Below are 22,476 nucleotides of genomic sequence, written 5' to 3' on the forward strand. Positions count from 1 at the left end.
TGCGTGCATCCATGCTCCGTGAAATGAATGGTAAGCCAGAGAAAACAGGAGATTTCACCAGTGGGAACAAAAGACTCGCTGCCAGATTCGAATAGTTGTTTCACATGTTTGGGAGAGTTGCACAATACTCAAATGACTCAGCTCGTCCACAAACACAGTTAGAGGTGGACTGAGCCATGAGACGAGACCCGCAAAACAGGTTTTGATGGCACAGTGGTGCATGGGTTGGTTACACTAAGTATAGCCCTCCTCAGCTTCCAGGAATGAAAAGTAAACAAGGACTCGTACGTGTCCCCCCAACAGAATCCTCTTTCTCCTTTCGAATAGTTACTATTCTGTGGCCATTTTTGAAATTTTATTTCCCCAGGTCTTTTGGTTTGCAAATATTTGGTTCTGTATATTTAAGCAGTGACTCTGACAAGGCTGATCCTAATCTAGGGTACCAAGGAAATGGAGAAAATGTACCAAATATAAATAACTGCTTTCCTGGGTAAAGTGATATAAAACTAGGCATTTTAGAAGGCTCTGCCCATATTAAAATGAGGGAGAAAAATGTCTCTAGGCATGAGAGGAACTATAAAAGTGGTATATTTTGTGCTGGAACAACATGATGTTAGCTTCTTGTGTTCCACACCAGGCTTTGGAGGTAAAGCTCAGCTGTTGACCACAGTTATGTTTTCCTGTAAAAGGCTACTGCTCACTAAGTCCTATGTAATTAGAAACTCACAGAGGAAGGAAATGTCATTAGAACACCCAGGGAAAGGTTTGTTAAAGGATACACAGTTTGTGCATTTGAGTTTTGCTTTTCATCATAAGCTTTGACAGCTTCATTGGATCTAAATATCCAACGTATTGAATGTACAAAGGTCGCAAGACCACAGAAAGAAATGACCAGAATTCTTCTAGATCCCTACTATCAGATTTTATTTAGACTCTACTTTTCCTTATTCCTTTCATTTGCATGAGTGGTAGGTATGAGGTGTTAGACTTCTCTACTTACAAATATGTTTCTTTTGCATGATCATTGTAGTAAACAATATTGATAAAGGTGGGAAAGTTCGAGTTACGCCTAAAATGTTAACCACGGATCCATTGCTCTAGGATATTTTAAGAAAGATACTTCTCCTGTACCTTTTAAGAAAAAAAAGCGAGAATATTTGAAGCATATGTATCTTTGTTCAGCTTTTTAAAATCAAATTTCACCTGTTCTAACAGAGCACACAGAGGATGGATCATTCAGTAGCCAACTGTGGTTAATTTTGCCCACAAGAATGCCTAAAGTTGTCTCCCTGAACTTGCCACCTAATACTTGCACTCCAGATGTCCATTCTTGTGTTACTGTGCACGCCTTAAATTGAGCTGGGAGATTTATAATTACCTGAGTCTTCCATGAAAGAAAAATGCCAGAAGTTACCTACACCACCCACTATAGGATTGTTCTTGGCATGGTGACTGAGGCGTGGTGAATTTGTGCGTGGCAGTATGAGTTGTCCTGTCTTAAGTGGCAGTAATGCTAGGGGGTACTTTTCTTCTTGAAGTTATATTATTAACTCCTTGAATTAACCATATCTTGGTTTTGAATCATAACCATGGGAAATGCCCACACCCACCTCGCCTTAACATATGTAAATTCCATTTCTCCCAAGACTCTCAGCTATGAGAGAATGCAGCCGTCAGTATTATGAAAGTAGTTCAGCTGAAATGTTTGCCTTCCTGTGCTCAGTCACTTGAGCAGTCCAAGTGACACCTTTGACAAGACAGAACAAGAAATTTATTCCTTCAATATGGAGCATTTTGCAAGGGAAGCTGAGTTTTGGAGCAGGCTAATGGTGAGTTGAATGAAGTGTTTAAATACCAAGGGCATCATACTGGGCATTTTCCTTGTAGCTTTTCATAAAATTAAGATGAAAGAGGAATTTATAATCAAAGGATTATAGTCTTGTTCATTGTTTTAAAGTGAAACATGCCTTCTATATACCAAACGCCATTAGCGATAAATGACTCTGGATGAATTGTTTGGGTATAAATTTTTCTAACTTTATTGATGAACCATACAGAACAGCTTGTGGGCATACAAGCCATGATCTTACTAAAGCAATATGACTCGCTGGCAAAAAGGAACTGTAAAGTCAAGCTAGGTTTTTAACACAAATGAAGAATTTCTTGGAACTCTGTATTGGATTGTTTCTTTTGATTTTCTTTCAATGTACCTCTTCTAAGATTTCATACATACCCATGTATGTGAATATGTATACAATAATTATACTATAGATTATGATCAGAAAAGCATGATAAACGAACATACCCATTTCTAAAACTAATTTTTATGATTTTTGAACTGGACATATTAAGACTTGCTATTTCCTTTAATGTCACGAAGAACTACTGAGTTCAATTCCATATGAATTGGTCAAGTCCTGAAAGTCTCACAGAATGGCCCAGATTCCCTGGCCTCAGTAACCCTGACTGGTCATCCATTTTAAAGTTGAATAAACTGGGCAGCCCCGGTAGCACAGCAGTTTAGCGCTGCCTGCAGCCCAAGGTGTAATCCTGGAGACCCGGGATCGAGTCCCATGTCAGGCTCCCTGCATGGAGCCTGCTTCTCCCTCTGCCTGTGTCTCTGCCTCATGAATAAACAAATAAAATCTTTAAAAATAAATAAAGTTGAATAAACTGAAGTTCCTCTACTTGAACAACTCTACATTGGGCTACAAGATCAGAGGCTTCACCCCAGCCCAGGGCTTTTTTTTCAGTTAGTATATCTCCCACCCTACAGTATACATTTTCATTTTGTTTTCTCCTTTTAATGTGAATTTGAACTTCACTGGAAATATAAGATGCTGTCACAACCATAGGTGATTTTTATATTAGATGGTATAACAAATTCTCCTCTGGTAGCAACAATGTGACCCATCTGTCTTTTCTGTAGGAATATGACCTATGTTTACCTTCTTTTATGTCATAAAGTTGACTTTAAGAGCAAATCAGTTAAAACATTGGATTCTAAAGTAATCATCTATTTATTAAAGAGTGTTCATCATCCCTAATGTCTTGGCTTTTAATGTTATATCTAAGATGGCAAGTCATACTGTATACTTTGGAAGAAAGGAGTGTAAAAAATCCTGTATTATTCCCAAGCCTAACTAAAAAAAAAAAAAAAAAAAGCTAACAAACAAAAACAACAACAACAAAAAAAAAACCCCACAATTTTCAGATGGGTATTCAAGCTCTTCAGACATCGATCTTTGTTTATCCAAGTCATTCATTCATTTACTTAGCTAAAATATCCCTGACATTGAGCCATTTCTATGCTCTCGTAATATTTAGATTTTTAAAATTCCTTTGTTTTTATGAGAAGATCATTTCTGACAAACTAAGGAAAAATGAAAGGAGTTTTTTCCTGCATACCCTCTGGCCAAAAAGGAACATCTGTGCTCCTAGGAGCTGAGAGCTGAGGTAGCACAGGTCTGATTGGCTCCAGGGTCCTAAGGGCCCACAGGGCCCAGCCAGAAGTTCAGAAAATACATGAAGAGATGAGATGAAGGCATTGGTCCTCACCACTCAGACATCCCCAGCCCCCTGCCTGAGTAGACTCCCAGTCACATGAGAGAATGTCAGAATTTTAAGGTCAACAGATATCATGCAAACTCAAGCTAGCTTTTTGTTCTGTTAAACCTTAATCACCCAAACTGCGATTTTGAAAATTCTCTCCACATTTGGAATTTCTTTAGTCCCTGGCTCTGTCTCTGCCACTTCATGTTGTCACCAATTCCCTTAGCAGGCCACTACCACCAGATCAGTGGCCTCAGAGACTGCCACAGGTGGCTGGCAGCATCTCAGCGATCTCTCATCAGCTCCTTCCAGCCTGTGTAGTGGAGAAAACATGCAGAGGCAGGCGCCCAGGACGGGAGGAACTGAAATTCATTGCAATCCTTAGCTGTTCCAGATATGGAATGAATTGAAGGAAATGGAGTTTTGAAAGCCTGGTTTATTTTCAGGGTCTTTCTATCACAATTAACACACCCCACCTCTCTCGTGGTCAGCAAGTTATTATCTTACAGATGCATAGATGGTGAGATATAGAGATTTAATGATGGGCTTGGTGCTTTCTGGTTAGTGAGCAGGGTGGAAGTGAGAAATGTAAGCCTCTGCCATCAGAAGCTGGTGACTTCATACATAATGTCAGACATACTGTCTCTGCCTTCTCTGCCAGATAGAGGACCAGAATAGTTCCTCTACCCATAGTTTGCTGGTTATTCTTTGTTCTGAGTGCATTTGAGTTCTTGCACATCTTCCTTCTTGCAGATTGCTTGTGTGGCTTAGAAGTTCACTTCTGTGCTGGACGTCACTGGATAATGCTTCTCTCAAAGAGGAGAATAGTGGTCCCTGGAAGTTCAAATTCAGGATTGCCTCCAAGTGCAGCTTCAAATCCCCAAGGATCTGTGCTGTTCAAGGACAGCTGATTGATCAAGTCCCTTCCCTTCACATAACCTAGCACGACAGTTACACAGGCTAATTTCAACAAGGATGGACTAAATACAAGGATGGACTTGGCAGTGGATACAGTGTATGGTGGGCAGCATGATTTGGGGAAAGTGGACAGTGGTAACTGGCTATGTAGGCCTGAGGGATTATCACCACCCAAGAGAGCCAAACCATCTTTTTTTTTTTTAAGCCTAAAACCCTCATTTGCCCCCATCCTCTTTCTCCACGTGAGCTCATCTGAACAAAGCATCAAGAGCTCACTGAGTTCAGCCTCTGTTGTTTCTTGAAGAGAACACGGAGGGAGAAGACACGCTCTTGACTCGTGAGGGTCAAAATATAATTAAGAGACAAGGCATGCATACATGAAACAATCAGAGAACAAAATAACATGTGATTGAGTGGCAGGGTGCATGGTTCAGACATTAAATGGAATAATGCTTCTGAAGTGAGGGTGGCCAAAGAAGGCTTCATTAGAGAAATAGATCAAGAAGGACGGGTTGGATCTGAAAAGGAGAGGGATGCGCATCTGGGTGAAGGGGATAGTTTTGAGTAAATGCCAGCAGAAACAGCCCTGGTGGTGAAACAGTACTGAGTGTTTGAACAGAAAATTCAAGTGAGGGACCGAGGAGAGAGAAAGTTAAGCAGATCTTGGAGAGGCTTGAAGGCCAAGCAGAGGAGTTTAGATGTGGTAGGAAATGGGAGCCAGAGAAGGTGTTGGAATAGTGAAACAGCATGATAAAAGCAGTGTGTGAGGAAAATTATTGTATCCAGGTACATTGGATTCTGAAGACTCTGGAGGCCAGTTAGGAAGCTATTGTTACAGGACCGAAACAGGAGATGACAGTGGTCCCAGATTAGAGTGGTACCACCAGAATAGGGAGAAAGAAGCATATTTCTAAGGGAAACTATGAAACACTCGTTGGTCGTGAAAGACTCCTAACTCTGGGAAACGAACTAGGGGTGCTGGAAGGGGAGGTGGGCAGGGGGTGGGGGTGACTGGGTGACGGGCACTGAGGTGGGCACTTGACAGGATGAGCACTGAGTGTTATTCAATATGTTGGCAAATTGAACACCAATAAAAAATAAATTATAAAAATAAAAAAATTTAAAAAAAGAAACACTCGTTAGTGAATGGGATCCTGTACAGTGCAAACTATACAAAGTTAGCAAATTGTGGCTATTTTGTGTAAGTGACTGTCTTTGCGGAGAATAGAAGTCTGATTCTTCTCCTTAGACCTATCCGAAAGCCAGCCAACCATTCTCATACCTCCTTCCCTATTCCTTGAGTTAACCAAACCTCTAGAAAATTCCCCAAACCCCAGTACCCATCCGAACAGTTCAGGCCCAAGCTTTTCTGCCAGGGAACACTCCTGCCACTTAGAACACTTTCCTCCTTCAAAGCTACCCCCTCTCTTATAGCTGGGCTCCTGAATCGAGGTGCGTTTTCTCAGTTCTCCTTCCTAGCTGTTGTTGTTCATGAAACACCTTTCTTCTCTCTCCCTCGCTGTCTTAGTTTTATTTCTAGTTAGTTTAGTCCTCTCATCTGTCTGCTTTCTGGCTTATTCATGTCAATTTGCCCAGTGACATCTGGTTCCTTGGTGGTGTACTTCAGTGTTAGATGACTGACTGTGTCATAAAGTCTCTCCTACCTACAGGGAAGAGGGGTACACAGTTCACCTGATAGTTTGAAAGGGAAAACAAGTCAGAAAGATGAAGAAAATCAAGGGGTTGCGTGTTTTGACAGACAAATCCCAGATAGATTTTGAGGGAAATTTTGTAGGGGTTTTGGTTTTTTTGAAGATTTTATTTATTTACTTGATAGAGAGAGAGAGAGAGAGAGAGTATGAGCAGGGGAAGCAGCAGGCAGCGGGAGAGGGAGAAGTAGACTCCCCACTCAGCAGGGAACCCAATGTAGGTCTCCATCCCAAGACCCTGGGATCATGACCTGCCGAAGGCTGATACTTAACCAACTGAGCCACCCAGACGTCCCTCAAGGGAAATTTTGAATCATAGAAGATGAAGAATTTTAAGAAATCATGCATGTGTTCTATTTGACCTGCAGAGTATTTTTAAATAAATTTTTTCCTTTTAATCTTTGGGCCAATATTTAAAATTCAAAAGACTTGACATACCGATCCAGAAACATATTTCCTTGAACAAAGAATCAGAAGATGTGTCAGTAATCAGCTGGAGCTGAGTATCGCTATCCCCTGTAGATGCAGCAAGCATGCATTCTCTTCCTCGGCTACATTTTTGCAGACTTATCAGGACCTGTGGACATTTGAGTTTTGATTTTGGGACCAGACTGATTTATTTTATAAAAAAGAGAAACTGAGGCACAGAGAGGTTGAAAAGCTTTTTCAATATTACCCGAGAGGTTGGTAGCAATACAGGGGTTAGACCTGAGCTTTGCTCTGACTCGTTGACCCTCTTTTTTCTGCCTTTTGGGACCACAGTTGTTTCTTGAATACAAGACCAGAAAGGTTGACAAGCTGGAGGAAGGCAAAGGCTTGCATGTAGGAATACGTTCATCGGCCTAAAGGGACACTGACCAGGAGTCCCTGAGAGCAAGAATCTGGAGAACACCTAAGAGTAATAATATTTCTCTGCTGTGACCTTTGATGTAATTTTCTTTTACTCTGCCGTACTTGCTACTTATAATTCCAAGAAGCAACATGTTTCATAATTAGCTTTTCCCCTTTATTACAATGTCTTTACTTAAGAAAGAGTGCACTTGAAAATAGAGCCGTTGTGATAGAACATTGTAAGCATCTGTAGTGAAAATGTCCCAAATTTCTAAAGGAAGCTTACTGATAAAGACGATTTGTGTGTGTTTTTCTGTCCACTTTCCTGAATCATTTCATTTGCCTAGACCTCCAGCCTGCCCCGTTAGAGTCTCCGGCTTGAATATGTTAAAATGACATTGGCACTTGGCGAGAGGCTGGCAGGCTCCCGCAGACTCAGCCGGGCTGTGATCTCTGCAGGCTCACGGGGCAGGCAGGAGGGGGGAGTGATCATCCTGCTTATCATTATTGATGTGGCTTCGGCGACCTCTGATGCGTTTCTGTCCAGTGCGATTCTGGATGCCATTCAGAAAACACCTGCTGTAATCCTTGCGAGAAATCCGTGCATGTGCCAAGGCCGGGGGATTGGTGTTGCTCTTGAACAACATGAAGGTCAACGTCTTGGCTCTCCTTTGGTAGTTATTTTTGTGAAAGTCAGAATTCTTTATGGAGTGAATTTTAATACAGACCCAGCACAGGCTGGCATTTCTACTTTTTGCAGAGTAACATTTGCAATCGCCTTTTATCTAAAATGGAAGATGGGTGGAGATTTTGCAGGGCATTTGGAGTTGGAAGACACACAGGAAAGAGAGATTCTTTGTGTTCTCTGAAATACAGGAAAGCTTATAATTGATGTTGAATCTCTGCTTTCACTACTTTGCTCTCATCCTCCTCAAAGGAACTATGCCTCTGTGATTGCTTCTTTTCTTTGGTGGAGGAGTGCCTCACTTCCTCCCCCCCACCCCACTAAACCCTTGAAGCCTTTGGCTGATGTAACAAGATCACTTCCTTACGTGGGTGAGGATGTTTCAACTGTACCATTTATGCTATTGTTTTCAATGCAAGTTCTACATTTCTATCTACTATGTGCCTGTATGAGTTATAAATGAGAGACAAAAACTCTGTAGAGGTATTTGACACCCAGTCCACAGTAGAAGTTACCATACATAAGAATTCATCTGATTCGGGGATCCCTGGGTGGCTCAGCAGTCTGGCACCTGCCTTTGGCCCAGGGCACAATCCTGGAGTCCCGAGATCGAGTCCCACGTCAGGCTCCCTGCATGGAGCCTGCTTCTCCCTCTGCCTGTGTCTCTGCCTCTCTCTCTCTCTCTCTCTATGTCTATCGTGAATAAATAAATAAAATCTTTAAAAAATATATTTAAAAAAAAGAATTCATCTGATTCAAGGCCACCTTGATAAAATGTGGTATAACTGTTACAACAAATTAACTAATGACAATAATAACTAACACATATTCCATGTTTACTAGGTGTTAGGAACTACGCTATGTATTTCATGGATATTATCTAATTTGGTGTTCCTAATTGCTCCCATATTCCACAAAATGAATGCAATAATAGTCTGTGTGAGTAAAGGTTTAGTTTTAGGCACACAGTTTAAGAGGGATCCCAGCAAACTGAAGTACACAGCAAAGTGACAGCAGGGCCAGCTAGAGAGAACTGAGATTCTCAGTTAAACCTGAGCCTGCAGCAGAGTCTCTCTGAAGGCCAGTTAGAGCACATATTGCAGCACCCACCACGGTGTGCCTTCTCTAAAGTTTCTTATCCCGTGGTCTAAGGCGGGACCCCGACATTTGCATTTATAACCATTTCCCAGGTGATGCCAGTGCTGCAGGTCCAGAGAGCGCAGCTAGAGCACAGCTGGCCTAGAGCTCAAAACTACACCTACCACAGGGAGAGCAGGTGGAATCACCCAGAATGTTTACCCTGGAGAAGACACTGCTCTGGGTTGCACAAGAGCCTCTTGCAGCCCATTCAAGGGCTGGAGGATACCAAGCGTCCCACCAGCGATGCTGGCTGTGACATTGGCCAGTGGGTGTGGGTTGAGACAAACATAGGTGGAGAGGAAGGGACAACAGATGGAGAGGCTGCTTGTGGAGGCAGCAAATCAAGAACCCTAGGAGTTGCTCAAGCAGAGGAGGGTGAAACTTTCTGAGTAAGGTTTACAAACCAGAGACCTGAGGCTGAATGCAGACTGCAGACATGTCTTCAGTGAGTGTATGGGGCCAGCAAGTGTTTCCTTTGAATGTGACTAGAGGCAGATACCCTCTGGTCCCCCCAGTCCCTCTTCTCTCTTAATCCCCCTGAGCCATCCACAGGTGGCCCGGATCTGAAGGCTGTGGTGTACAAGGTGATAAAACAGCAGTGAAGTGCTGGATTAGGTATTTTTTGTCATGCAAACCCTAAAGGATGAGAGAAAGGTCACTAGGTAAGGTGATCCCAGTTTGTTCACCTGTAGGAACTGCACACATTGGGGAGGACCCACTCTAAACTGTGACCCATGGAAGCGCATTCTCACATCCCCAGGCAAGGCTGTGTACCCTAGTAGGGCTCTCTCAGTCACTACCCCGTGTTACCTCTACAACTCCTCCCTCCATTGGCTCTGCTTCTACCTTAGTAGATCTGACCACAGTGGCCAAAGAACCTAAATGGGAAAATGCACAAGAACTGTGGCCAAGCCCATCCCATCCCAGCCCTCCCTGCAAACATCACCCTAGGTCTGCCCTCCTTCAATCCAATGGGCTGTTTCCCAGGTAGGAGGCAAGGGGGCCCTCCCAGAGCCTGGGAACCAGACATTTAGAAGTCATGGAATAGCCAAGCCATGGAAAGAAGAGAAAGGAGAGAGAAGAGTTTGGGGTTGATTACAAAACAACTAGCACCAAAGAGGGTGGATTCTCAGGAGGGAAAGCTTATATAAGAAGTTCCAGTACAAGGAAGAGTAAAGAAAAAGAAAAATAGCAAAGAGAAGTCACTAGACTAAATTAAGAAATGGAAGACCCAGATAAATTGTTAGAATAAATTTTCAGTGATGAACACGTTGTCCTTAAGAAATCTGAAACAAAACCAGAGAGAGCTAGAAGTATGCTCTGGCTCTAAGAACCTGGTTGGGTCTTTTCCACCTTTGTCTCTGGATTGGGTTGCTAGATTGTTGGCTTTACATTCCCCCTGCAAAGACACTGCTTTCTCAGTGATGAGAGTTCAGGGTTGGGGCTGCCATCCCAGTGGCAGAGCTAACAGCCTATCCCCCCTTTCTTGGGTCATCTTTCCATTCTCTTTTCTCTGTCTTCCCTCCCTCCCTGACTTCCTACAAGTAAGGAAAGAAACACTTGGGGAGACCTCTGGTGCAAGTTCCAGTAACGAGGCTGGCAGGTGAATTTTGCATGTACAGAGTGAGTCATTTTCTCATAACTGAGATCAGGGGCTGTATTCCTCCCAGGAGAAAAAATACTTATATTGACGTGTTTATGTTTTGGAATAATAATATTTGTCCATGTGAAAATATGTGCGATTCCTTTCTGCCACACCATATGGCTGATTACTATTCATAATCCAAACAGTAGCAGCTGCTGCAGAATTTTGAGAATGAGTTTTCTTGAAGTAAAAACAGACAAACTATCAGATGCTGTATATAGTTTGCAAAGTGTCACTAGTTATTCACCAGAAACCTACATATGGGTCCCTTTCATTAATCCAGTATGGTCTTTATGAATAGCCCAGCAGTTCATTTTTCTATCCACTTTGATTCTCTCCCTTTCATCCAACCTACTCCGTCTTTCAACCCGTGCCCCCTGGGGCCAGTCTACCTTGGAACCATTGGCCACACAAGTTCTCAGTTTGGTTTTTGTTGACTGATGATAGCTGCCAGAAAAAATTGGCAGGGCATTTTTGCCCTGGTTCTCCGTGTGGCTTCCAACGCTGCTGAACCACATTATATATTTGTGGTTAATCGGACACATGGAGGCACTGAAGCAGTTAATGATCCCCTCTCGAGCCTGCTTGGCCCAACTCTGAGGTAATGGAAAATGTAGAGTGGCACTTTCTACAGACCATTTGAAGGTGGTTAGCAGAAACCCTTGAGGTTTAAGAAGGAAGTGATCTGCAGAATAGGCACTGGACGCCACTGTAGAAACCACCACAATCCATGGTACAAAATCACAGGGAAGTATCCCTTATATCATTTCGTCATCATTCTAAGTCCCCGAAGAGCTGGGAACTTTAGTAAATCAAAGCACTCTTTTTTGTTTTTCCATTAACTATGCAAAACATTCTTTATGCTGATTCTATGCATCACAATGGTGAACATCCAAACTATTTAGCAAAAAAAAAAAAAAAAAAAAAAAAAGGTCCTGACCCAATATACCAAAACTTGAGCCTACAATGAAAGTAAATTTTAGATAATCTTAATTAATACCCCGCATTTGCATGACGTGTCATGGTTGTTTTCAGGGTGTTTTCGTATATATTATTAGTAACTGAGACTTTTTCTCTAAGAAGACTGTCAGGTGCCCAAATCAATGGACGATCGTGAGCCTGGGATATTATCTCTGGCCTGGATGCCTTGTCCTGTTCTCCTCACAACGGGTATCACTAATTTCCAACTTGTTTCCATTGTCTTCCTGCAGCCATTTGTCTTTTTCAGGTGTCTACCGATCAGTTCTCTAAGTACCTGCTGCTTTTATCACAAGTTATAATAAGGTGATTTATCAATGTCATTCTCCTCACTTGCCACGAGAGAGCAACTACAAGATATTATAGAATTGGTCTGCATACTTGGCCTTGAACAACAGTCTCTGATTTGAAATGGTATTTGTACCTCTGTCATCCCAGAGCTTGTCAAGAGGTCTCTGAGTCAGCTTTAACTTTGCCAGCCTTTGCCTTCAGGGGCCATTAGCTGATTGTTTCATAAACTTCTCTTTCCCAAAAGGAATATCTGACAACATTTCCAAGTCACGTCTTGTATTTAGGATATGTGTGTGAATGTGTGTGTCTGCGTCTCATTCCCGTGTCTCTTATCACCATAATCACCCTGACTCAGGCTAAATATGTGATGGCTCTAGATCCCTATAATGTGATTTCAGGACTGAATAGTCCAAACAGTTTGTTTCAGCTGATGCCTGAAATCCTCTCCTTGTCCATCCTCACCTTTCCCCAGCCCCCAGAAAATCATTACCCTTAGAGCTCAGCCCTGTCCACATGCAGAATCTGTATGACCCACACATAGTCATCATTTGAACAGGGGTTGGTCCTGCCGTCCTAAGCCTGGGGTCTAGTGTGCCTGGGCTAAGCCCTGGGCATACCATCTCCTAACCCATACCTGAGCTCAGGCCATGCTAGGCTGGTGGACATTCATGGGATGCTGCTACTGTCTTCTGATTTATGCTTGCGCCCCCCTACTGAGATCCAGCTACCCTACTCCTGCCCACTGGTTGTGCTGCTGAGCAAGCACTGCCCTTCTGTATTCCACTGACTCAGGGTGCCTTCCACGTGTGTCTAAAAACAGAGTCATATTATGATTTTCATGGGTTGTAGACACGTTCACTTCCATAAGCCCCTTCCACCATTAAAAAATCTTAAAAATTGCATGTTTTAGCTTTGTTGGAATAAAGACAATATATTGATATCATATATTAAAACATTTCTTTGACTTGAAAGTATATTCTTTTCTTCTGACTTGAATTTCTTTAAAGGAAATTAATACATTTACATGGATTCCTAAAAGTACCATAAGCCCTAGGCACTGTGCTGAGCGCACCTGATGGATAAGGTGGCTCCAGCTAGAAATGGACATGTGGGGCAAACCCTTTTGCCTTAGATCAGTGTTTCAAAGTTCAGTCCTTTGTAAAACACACTTAGACCTGTCACCGTATTGCTCTTCCCAATATAAGTTTTCACCTAATATTTTTCTTTAAATTTACCTTCTTTGAAATTTTAGCAATCGTATTTTTATGAGAAGGTTTAAGCCACTAGCATAAAGCCAGTGTAAATTGCACTTAGGGACTGCATCTTTGCATTCTCCCAAAATTCATGTGTTGAAACCCTAATCCCTAGTGTGATAGTATTTGGTAGGGGGAACTTTGAGAAGTAACTAGGTCATGATAGAACCCTCAAGATAGGATTCGTGCCCTGATAAGAAGAGACACAAGGAAGCTTGATCCTCTGACTACTCTTTATGTGTCCTCACATGGAGGACACAATGAAAAGATAGCTATGTGCAAAGCAGAAAGTAGGCGTCCACCAAGAACTGAATCCATGGGCACCTTGATCTTGCCCTCCCCAAGCTTTGAAACTATGAAAAACAAGTGCTGTTGTTTACACCACCTAGTCATGCTAATTTGGTATTAGCAGCCCAAGCAGATTAAGACACGTGTCATAAATAGAAAATACTCATCAATACAAATTGGGATGAATAAAAATTATGCAATTTTTTAAAATTCAAGTTTGCTCAAGTTCAACCTAACTCTCGTTCTGAGTTCCTCAACATCCCTTGTCCTCTCCTAGTCCTCATGGAGTCAGTGGTTGGACCATTGCCTCGCCCAATGTCCACCTTAGTCATGCTTTTCGATACATTCCCTGTTCACCCACTGACATCCAGCCACTGTCCAAATGCCTGTCCCAAAACAAATGAACCAACTCAACCTCTCCAACTCAATTTAAACCTTGACAATCATCCCCATCCATAAGACTGGACTTCCCTGGAAAACATCACTGGCTGTCATAATCCTGACTTTCCATTTCTCTCTAGAATGGCATGGTTCAATAGAACTTTCTCTGATGATGGAAATGTACTATGTCTGCAATTACCAGTATAGTACTCCCAGCTAGACACATATAACTACTGAGCATTTGAAATGTGGCCAGTGTGACTGAGAAAGGAAATGGTTACTTTTATTTAATTTTAATTAATTTACATGTAAACTCTTTAACCATATATGTCTGTTGGTTACCATATTGCTCAGGGCAGCAGTAGAGCATGTGATTTTGAGTCTGGCCATTCTTTTTTGGGTTCTAGATCTCCATCCCAGAAGTGATTAGTTCTAAAATTCTTTCCCTTTCCATGAGACCTATCATGCCACACAGTCAAGCTTATTAGTGAAATGGATGATACTTAAGCTATTCAATATTAACACCCTAGTGTGAAAGAAAGCTCTGGGAGGAGATATGACAGAAGGAAGCAGGAATAAAATATGAGAACCCTGTGTGCCGCTGGGAGTCATGGGGGTGAGGGGGGCGAGGGAGAACAGAATGGAGAGATGGAGGTGTCAAAGATTAACTTTCCCCCACTTTTCAGTCACGTAAAGCTAACAATAACCAAGATACAAACTATATTAATATTATTTTATTTCTTCATTCTTCTTCGTTTTATATTTTTCATTCTTCTCCTTTTTCCTTTTAAAACAATTGTCAGATATGGTTTCACTCATATGTGGAATATAAGAAATAGTGAAAGGGACCATAAGGGAAGGGGGGAAATTGAGTGGGGAAAAATTAGACAGGAAGGCAAACCATGGGAAATTCCTAACTCTGGGAAACAAGCAAAGGGTGGCAGAAGGTGAGGCAGGTGGGGGCATGGGGTAACTGGGTGATGGGCAGTAAGGAGGGTGCATGAGATGAGCACTGAGTGCTATACTATAGATTGGCAAATTGAATTTAAATTAAAATAAATAAATAAAAATAAAATAAAACAGTTGTCAGTTGGAGTCCGAGGATTAGCTTCAGAATAAGCAATCTCCTCGTTTCTCATTAATCTCCTGAACCTAGAAACCGCAGCCTTAACTGGCTTCAAGCCCCAGGCTTTAGTGTTTAAATCTTTGGATCAACTATATTGAATCAGATTTAGCACAAAACCTAGTACTCCCTCATAGATTCCAGTGAGACCCCAGGTGTCCATGACTACATTTAAGTAGAACTTTGAGGAGCCCAGTAATGGAACTCACTGGCATGGCACACATACAGATGACTGTCCATCCCCACACCACTATCCCCTGCTTCCTCACCCTTGGAACCCTCCATTCCATGTGGTATACAGCTCTTTCTGGGATACCATCAGTTCATGGATGGTGACCCTATCTGGAACTCATGGATGGGGTGGCAAATCGATTACCTAAGCCAGTTTTGGAGGTCTACTTCTCTCACGGCTTGTTGATGATGGAAGAGGAACAGGACCTAAGGCTGGCTGCTGAGGGACTCCTGGAAAAAACTTGCCTACCAATAAAAAGAAATGTATAGAAGATGATCTTCCTTCCTTCACTGTTGGTATTGGGTCTGCAACTGAGGCCAGCATCTTAGCAACATTGTTCACCATCGAAGTACAAAGATCACCTGCTGGATGGTGGAGGGCCAGGATGGACAGGGTCCTCAATAGCACAGTAGAACAGGCAAGTTAACCCTGAAATGATTTGGACTTCCTCTTTGTGAAATAATCAACCTAATAGGTTAAGACATGTGGAATTGGGTCTTCTGTTATTAGTGGCCAAAAGCATCATTGCTGGTACAATGAAGACACACTGTGGAGTTCTTATTGCCTCTAATTTGACTTAAAACTTCTTTCCACCAGAATATCAGCAGGCTGAAGCCTTAGCCTTTTCCTGCTTTGTGAATTGGAAAAATGATCTTTCCTGACAGTTTATTGTTTTACTTCTGGGATGCCTCTCTCAATAAAAGCCCTGCCAAACTTGGCCTATTTCTTCCTCTTTGACACAGGAATGAAGAACTAGGAAACCATTCTCTTTCACTAGAATCAATGACTAGCCACAGCTGATAATAAAAATAACTTCTAGATAGCAAGTAGTAAATAATAGTAAGACATGACCATTTGCTACAATGCTTTTAATTACAAAGACAAAATATAATTTTATTTGTGTCTTTAGGAGTGAGCCCCTTTTCTGCTGAGCATGGAGTATCGAACACTTACTTAATGGGCATAATTCTATTTCCATCATGGAGAAGGGACAAATAATAGCAGCTTTTGCCCCAAAGCAGAAACCCTTTGGGGAGTCTGTCTCCACTAATGCATATATTGATATACATGCATATTTCCCATTAATACTAATAGAACCTAATGCGATTGTATAAATCACCTGAATTTTGATGCAGTGTGAATGTGATGTTGGATGATTCAAGATGAACTCACAAAATACATTTGTCTGGGAGCTATTTCTTAATATGCCTTTATCGTGTAGCCTGCTTCCTCCTCTGTGACTGAAATATTAATCAAAGGCTGTTTCTGCTGGCTCCCACCTTGTGTACCCCCTCTCATCATCCGAAGAGATGAAGTAGACTCATCTGTGTGACAGTGTACCTCTACCCAGGTATAATTTAAGATTCTATTGGAAGAAATAAAAAAGGAATGGATGGAAAAGAGAAATCAAGACAGATTTTCCTTCTTGTGGGGAGTAGTGCGTGGGGCCGGGCTGAATTAAGTGTACACATGTTCTTGAATCCTAGAAGAAGTGCCAGGTCACATAGGACAAGTATGAGGAATTTAAGCATCTTTATTCACCACTTTGTCCTTACCCATTGTCAGCCCTGTCGAGCATCTTACCTCCAGCCTCCAGAGCAGCATTTTTCACCTCCACTGTCAGTGTGCTCTCTGGGAGATATGGATTATATTACCTACCTCTCAGAGAGAGGTGAGAGCACATTCCAGCCAGCTGGTCTTGCTCTTCTGCTCTCTTCAGATCTTTCTCCTCTCCTACCTGGATTCTTGGCACAGCGATTGCTCACAGAGACTTTCATTTTACCCCATCAAAGGCAAAAAAGAAAAAAATGTACCCTTAAGAATCAGATGGAAAGAAAAAAGAAAAGAATCAGAAGGAAAAATGTAGATTATAAGTAAAACCTACATAGTCCTTGTTTACTGCTAGACCACATAATCTTGGGATTATGAAAAATAAGCACTGAAAAAGATTTCTGGCAAAATAACAAAATAAAGTGACATCCAGCAGCTGCAGCTTTGCACAGCTGGCCAAGCCCTGGGTGTTTCCATGCATGTTTCAGAGGGCACGGCAATCCTGCCAATGCCCCTTTTACAGGTAAAGCTACTGAGGCTAATCGAAAATGCTGCAAAAGCACATCAGTGATTTCTGTGTTAATAATTTTGAAATCATTTCCTTTCTTCTCTATTCCAAGACAATGGAGGAATAATTAAATATAGAGCTGCTTGAATAGGTTTTAAAATTTACAGCATCTTAATTCCCAAAACCTACATAAAGCCCTCAATGAATCTTGGGGTCTACTAAAACATTGCAGAATTAGTTTGGTCATTATAATCTGCCTGAACCCAAGGGAACACTAGGATTAAGCTAAATTTTAATTAATACCAGTTGAGGATTAGAGGAAAATATATTGAGTTGCAGTAGATCTTCAAATTTTACTCAAAATTGAGACATCATTTTAAAAATGTAACATTTTAACACTAGCTATCAGGAGGTATTAGTCTGTCTATACAATTAAAAGTTCCATTTTTTTTAAAGTTAAACACAAGATCAGGATGAAAGAGCTTGTGCAGTGTCACTCTGTTATCTACATCGGAAACAGATATGGTTATTTAGACCATAAAGCTCTGGCTCAGGCATCTTCACCCTGGTGGCCTCTCATCAAATTGTGAATATCAGATTTAGGAGGAACCAAAGGTGTGCCACCGACAACAAAAACAATCATATTCATTCATCCATTTATTCAATAGTTTGTTGCATGCCTGCTACGGGCCAGGCCCTGTGCTAAGAATAAATACAAAGAGAAGACATGTTCTTGCTCTTCCAGGGTTTCCTGGACTGGCAAGAGAAAACCGATGGAAAGGCATGGAAGGAAGAGACTGGAAATTTATTGGGACATTGATTTAGGTTGTCTCACATTCTCCTAATTATAGCCTTTGTCGAGTAGTAACATTATCCCCATTTTACAGCTTGAAGCACAGAGAATTTAAGTAACTGACCCGAGGTCACACAGCATGCAAACAAATTCAAAATCAAACTCCCATATGTCTGATCATGCTCTTTGCACTGCACCAGTGTTAAACTGTATGATCCCGGTGGCCATCCAGTATCACGCAGGTGGCCTTTGACGGCTGCCACATGCCGCTGACCCTGTGCCACTGGCAGTGTTGCTCTCAGCTGTCATGAGGATGTTAGAGCCCACATTCCTTCTCTGGGGACACTCTGGAATGGGGAAGAGAACCGAGGAGTGCCATCCCCAGGAGGATTTTCTGTGTCGTTCATTCTCAAGCAGCCTGGAAGCACCTCTCAGGCATAACCGAATGAAACTGAGGAATGTCCTCTCATCTCCAGGGGAAGAGTGTTCTTCTGACCAGTGAACAAACCAACGTCATCAGGAGTACTTTGAGAGCTCCTTGAGAATTTATTAGACAGGCAGCAGCCCTTGGAATACTGGAGCTGTGGCGAGAGAGACTACCTCGGGAACTGGGAGAGAGCAAGGCAAAGCCAAGAGAAGAGAGGAATCTTCTTCAGCCAGAGCATTAATAGGAGAAGGGAGCCGCCGTGTTAAGCAGGACACAATTCAAATGAGTGTGAAGGTAAGAGATATACCGGGTAGCTGGCTCAGCTGTCAGCCCAACTCTGTAGTCAAAGGACTATTGATAAGAGGACAAGCCAAGGTTGGTAACTCAACGATGACATAAGAATGAGGACCTTGGGAACTGGAGAAAATAAGATGTAACCAATGGTTGTTGCAAGAAGACAGGTCTACAATTGCTTATTCTTGATCCCCAAATCCAAGTGCTCTGAACACTAAAAATTTTTGGTGGCAAACCTACTTTGAACTGATGTAAGACTGTAATCTAGAAAGTGCTGAGTTAGAGTGAAACAGGATTCCTTTTAAAACTCCGATTTCAGGTGCCTGGATGGCTCAGTTGGTTAAGTACCTGCCTTTGGCTCAGGTTGTGATCCTGGGGTCCTGGCATTGAGTCTTCAGGGAGTCTGCTTCTCCCTCTGTCTCTGTCTCTGTCTCTGTCTCTCTCTGTCTCTCTGTCTCTCTCTCATGAATAAATAAAATCTTTTTTAAAATAAAATAAAATAAACTCTCATGTCGCTCAGCCTCATAGAGGCCTCTAGGACAGGGGTCTTGAAGCTAGGAAGGGGACTCAGAAAGCCTTTGAGAATCCCATTAAAGCTATGAAACTTCTCCACAGGACACTGTACAAACAATTCCACAGAGGAAATTGTTCATCCTATTTCAAGGGAGCCAATTTATGAACTCCAGTTTAAGAATCTCTGTTCTTAGCTTTTAGGGGATTAGTAAACTCTGCATAACAAAATTAATAGTGAAGTTGAACTTTAAGGAGTAAAGATCATTTCAATTAATATAGTCCAATGATCCAGTCAAGATATAATTGCCATCGAAGCCTAGAATTCCTTGGTCAAAGGGCGTGCAAGCACGTGTGTGTGTGTGTGTGCACGCATGCGCGTGCATGCACATTGGGGTATTGGGAGGAAAGACTGGCAGGAGGGGAGATCCTTTGGCTTCTCCAGAAAATTACCTATACAAGTATTATTAAATCTTTATAGTTCTGTTGACCTCTCTGCTCTTAAAAGCAATGAAATGGTCAGTCCTAAAAGCAGAGATTACATTAAAAGTCACTTCCAGGGTGACGGGCACTGAGGGGTACACTTGACGGGATGAGCACTGGGTGTTATTCTGTATGTTGGTAAATTGAACACCAATAAAAATTAATTTATAAAAAAAAAAAAAGTCACTTCCAGTCCCAGGATCTTGTAATTATCTTCTGTGTGTATGTGCTTGGAGATTTTGGTCCTTCTAGGCAGATTACTTTTTTCTTTCTTTCTTTCTTTCTTTCTTTCTTTCTTTCTTTCTTTCTTTCTTTCTTTCTTTCTTCTTTCTTTCTTTTATCATCGTCAACATGAAAACTTGCAAACCACTGTCAAGGCTCAACTATAAAGATTCTCCAGCTGGCATCATAACTGTATTGTTTATTTTCCCCCTTGCTTTTTTGATTTACTGGGATTCTAAGCCATTATATTCAGAAACTAAATGTTTCCTAGTCTTTTATATCTCTGGTTTGATAGTTATGATAACCTACTCCCAAGAGTATAAAACTGGAAATGATGAATAGAAGAAGTGTGTTCATCATTAGCCAGTACAGAAAACAACCCCGTCTCGGAAATTCAGAAACCTAATAATGGCAGATTTTGTTTTTTACATGATTACCTTTATGACAGCTCTGTCACTCCACACCAAGTGCAATATATTCGGGTGGGTTTTTCTCTGATGAGAGTGTCCATGGCTCATGACACTGGGCTGAGCTGTATTTCTGATTTGTGCATTTGGTAGTTGATAGAAACTGATGGTGCATGCATTTTGATGTGAAGTCAAAAAGTAGGCACGTTCAGATGAGTAAAATGCTTGTATGCCCCTCATTTCTTACATATTAATAAATAAGATTAATGACAAATGCAATATAGCAAAATTGGATAAGTTCTTGGCCTCTGGAGTTAATCCAACCTGGGTATGGATCTTGAATCCATCACTTACAGGCCGAATGACTGTTGACAAGCTACCTCATCTCTGGATGCCTCATTCTCTGTAAAATGATATTAAAAATAGTACTCCCCCATAGAGTTGTTGTAAGGATTAATTGAGATGATGTGTATAAAGCTCTCAGCACAAGGTAATATTTTCTCTCAAGATGGCAGTGCTGTCCCAGCTCCGTTCTCTGGTAAGGACCCTCTCTGGTGTTATTTGGGCTTAGATACAACTGAGTCTCCAGATGTGCCAAGGTTTATATTTATTTGGTATTTCTCCCAGCTCTGAGATAGCAAAGAATGAGCGCACGGAAGAGAAGAGGGGAGGCGAATCTCATATTACCATGGTGCTTTGCAGGAGAAGGAGCTGTGAGCCTCCATGACAAACAGCTTTTTTTGCAGACTGTATGGCAGCCTAACAAGAACTCAGTGTGCTTCTGCTGAACTGAGCTGAAGAGGGAAGAGAAAGAGAAAGACTGTACCCTTTCTACCTGCTTCGTCCCTGGCATCTGGTCCACCTCAGCTGTGGTCCTGTGGTTGTCACAGGTGAGCGGCTCAGATTTGTTCCAGACCCCAAAGATTCTAGGCAGGCAGGTGGGTCTGTCCAAGTCACCCCTGGTCCCCAGGAGCCCAGAGATGCCAGGTTCAGCTGAGATCAGCATGGGCATCACCTGTCACTGCAGAATTGGACTGAAGACCCTGAGGGGTCTGTCAGTACTGAGACAGGCTCTCTGTGGCAAAGGCTGCTGGCCCTACTTTATTTTTCTATCAGCCTTGAATAGCTTTGAGCCTAAGACCACCTGTCTAATTCCATCTGAAATCCAGTAAGTATCTGGAAGAAAGCAACCCCATGTGGAAATCGGTAGGGGTGTATAGATCCTGGTTTCTTAGAAATTAATACAATTTCAAAATGCGCATCCTGACAAGGCCGAGGTTCTAAACGAGAAAACATTTATGAAGCTAAGTATGTTTAAATAATGGTAAATAGGCCTTCCATAACTGGGCTTAGCAAAAGCAAATGCTTATGATCTTGTGCTCCCTGAAGAGGAGAGAGGCTGTCTTTAGGACAGGCACCGAGACTTTGCCAGGCTGCCTTTCCTCGTGGCACATCATGAGGAAATTTGTAATAGGTCAAAACATTTGAAAACAAGATTCTCCATAATAAACGGCCCTGCCTGAGATGTCATAGAAAGCAACATTTTAATGACGATAATAAACTATGATGATAAACTATGGCGTCATCTCATCATATCCCCAGGTGTAAGGTTCAAGTATAAAACCAGTTAAAATCACCGTACAGGGAGAGCAGGCCTGGACTTTTCACACTACTAAAATTTTGTTATGGTATCCAGTGGGCAGAACTAGCAGAAAATACTTAATTAAAACAAAACAAAAACCAACCCTTTTCCTGGCAGAACTATAACCAGCAATACCTTCTAATAAGTAATTGTGGACAGTAATTTTCCAGAATATGGATAACATGAAGGAATTTGGCAGTATTATTTTCCCACATCTACTTTTACCACTTTTTAGCTTATTTCTTTTTCCTGCTACTTTTATTTTCTGAAGAAAAGTGCCCAGATTTCTTGTTTACTTGGCCTTCTGGACTTCCTCGTGCTTGTGCAAATTAGGTTTTTAATATTTATTCATTTTAGAATCTTTGTATTATTATAAGACTTGGGGCCAGAGGAAAAGAAAACATGAAGTATATTGAGTTACTCACAGTGGCAGTTAATAATGTTATTATAATACCATGAACAAAAACATAAAACAATGGGCTGGAGTCAGGACACGTGGGCTTCAACTCTTGTGTCTCCCGGAAACCTGTTGGCATCCTGGGGACATTTATGGGAGGTGACCACGCGGGTCCATGCAGCTCTGAAGGATCTGGGGAACTGCCCAGCAGTGTGC

The 22,476-nt window shown here is 41.9% G+C and overlaps 1 long non-coding RNA gene across 1 annotated transcript; it reads left to right on the forward strand.

The window, feature by feature from the left end:
* Nucleotides 1-1,673: 1,673 nt before the first annotated feature.
* Nucleotides 1,674-22,122, forward strand: LOC129499904 (uncharacterized). The gene is made up of 3 exons (XR_008662491.1): nt 1,674-1,829; nt 18,355-18,599; nt 20,968-22,122. It is a non-coding gene; the product is annotated as an uncharacterized LOC129499904 (long non-coding RNA).
* The last annotated feature ends 354 nt before the right edge of the window (nt 22,123-22,476 follow it).

This window comes from Nyctereutes procyonoides, unplaced genomic scaffold, assembly GCF_905146905.1.
Source record: "Nyctereutes procyonoides isolate TBG_1078 unplaced genomic scaffold, NYPRO_anot_genome, whole genome shotgun sequence".
NCBI lineage: Eukaryota > Metazoa > Chordata > Mammalia > Carnivora > Canidae > Nyctereutes > Nyctereutes procyonoides.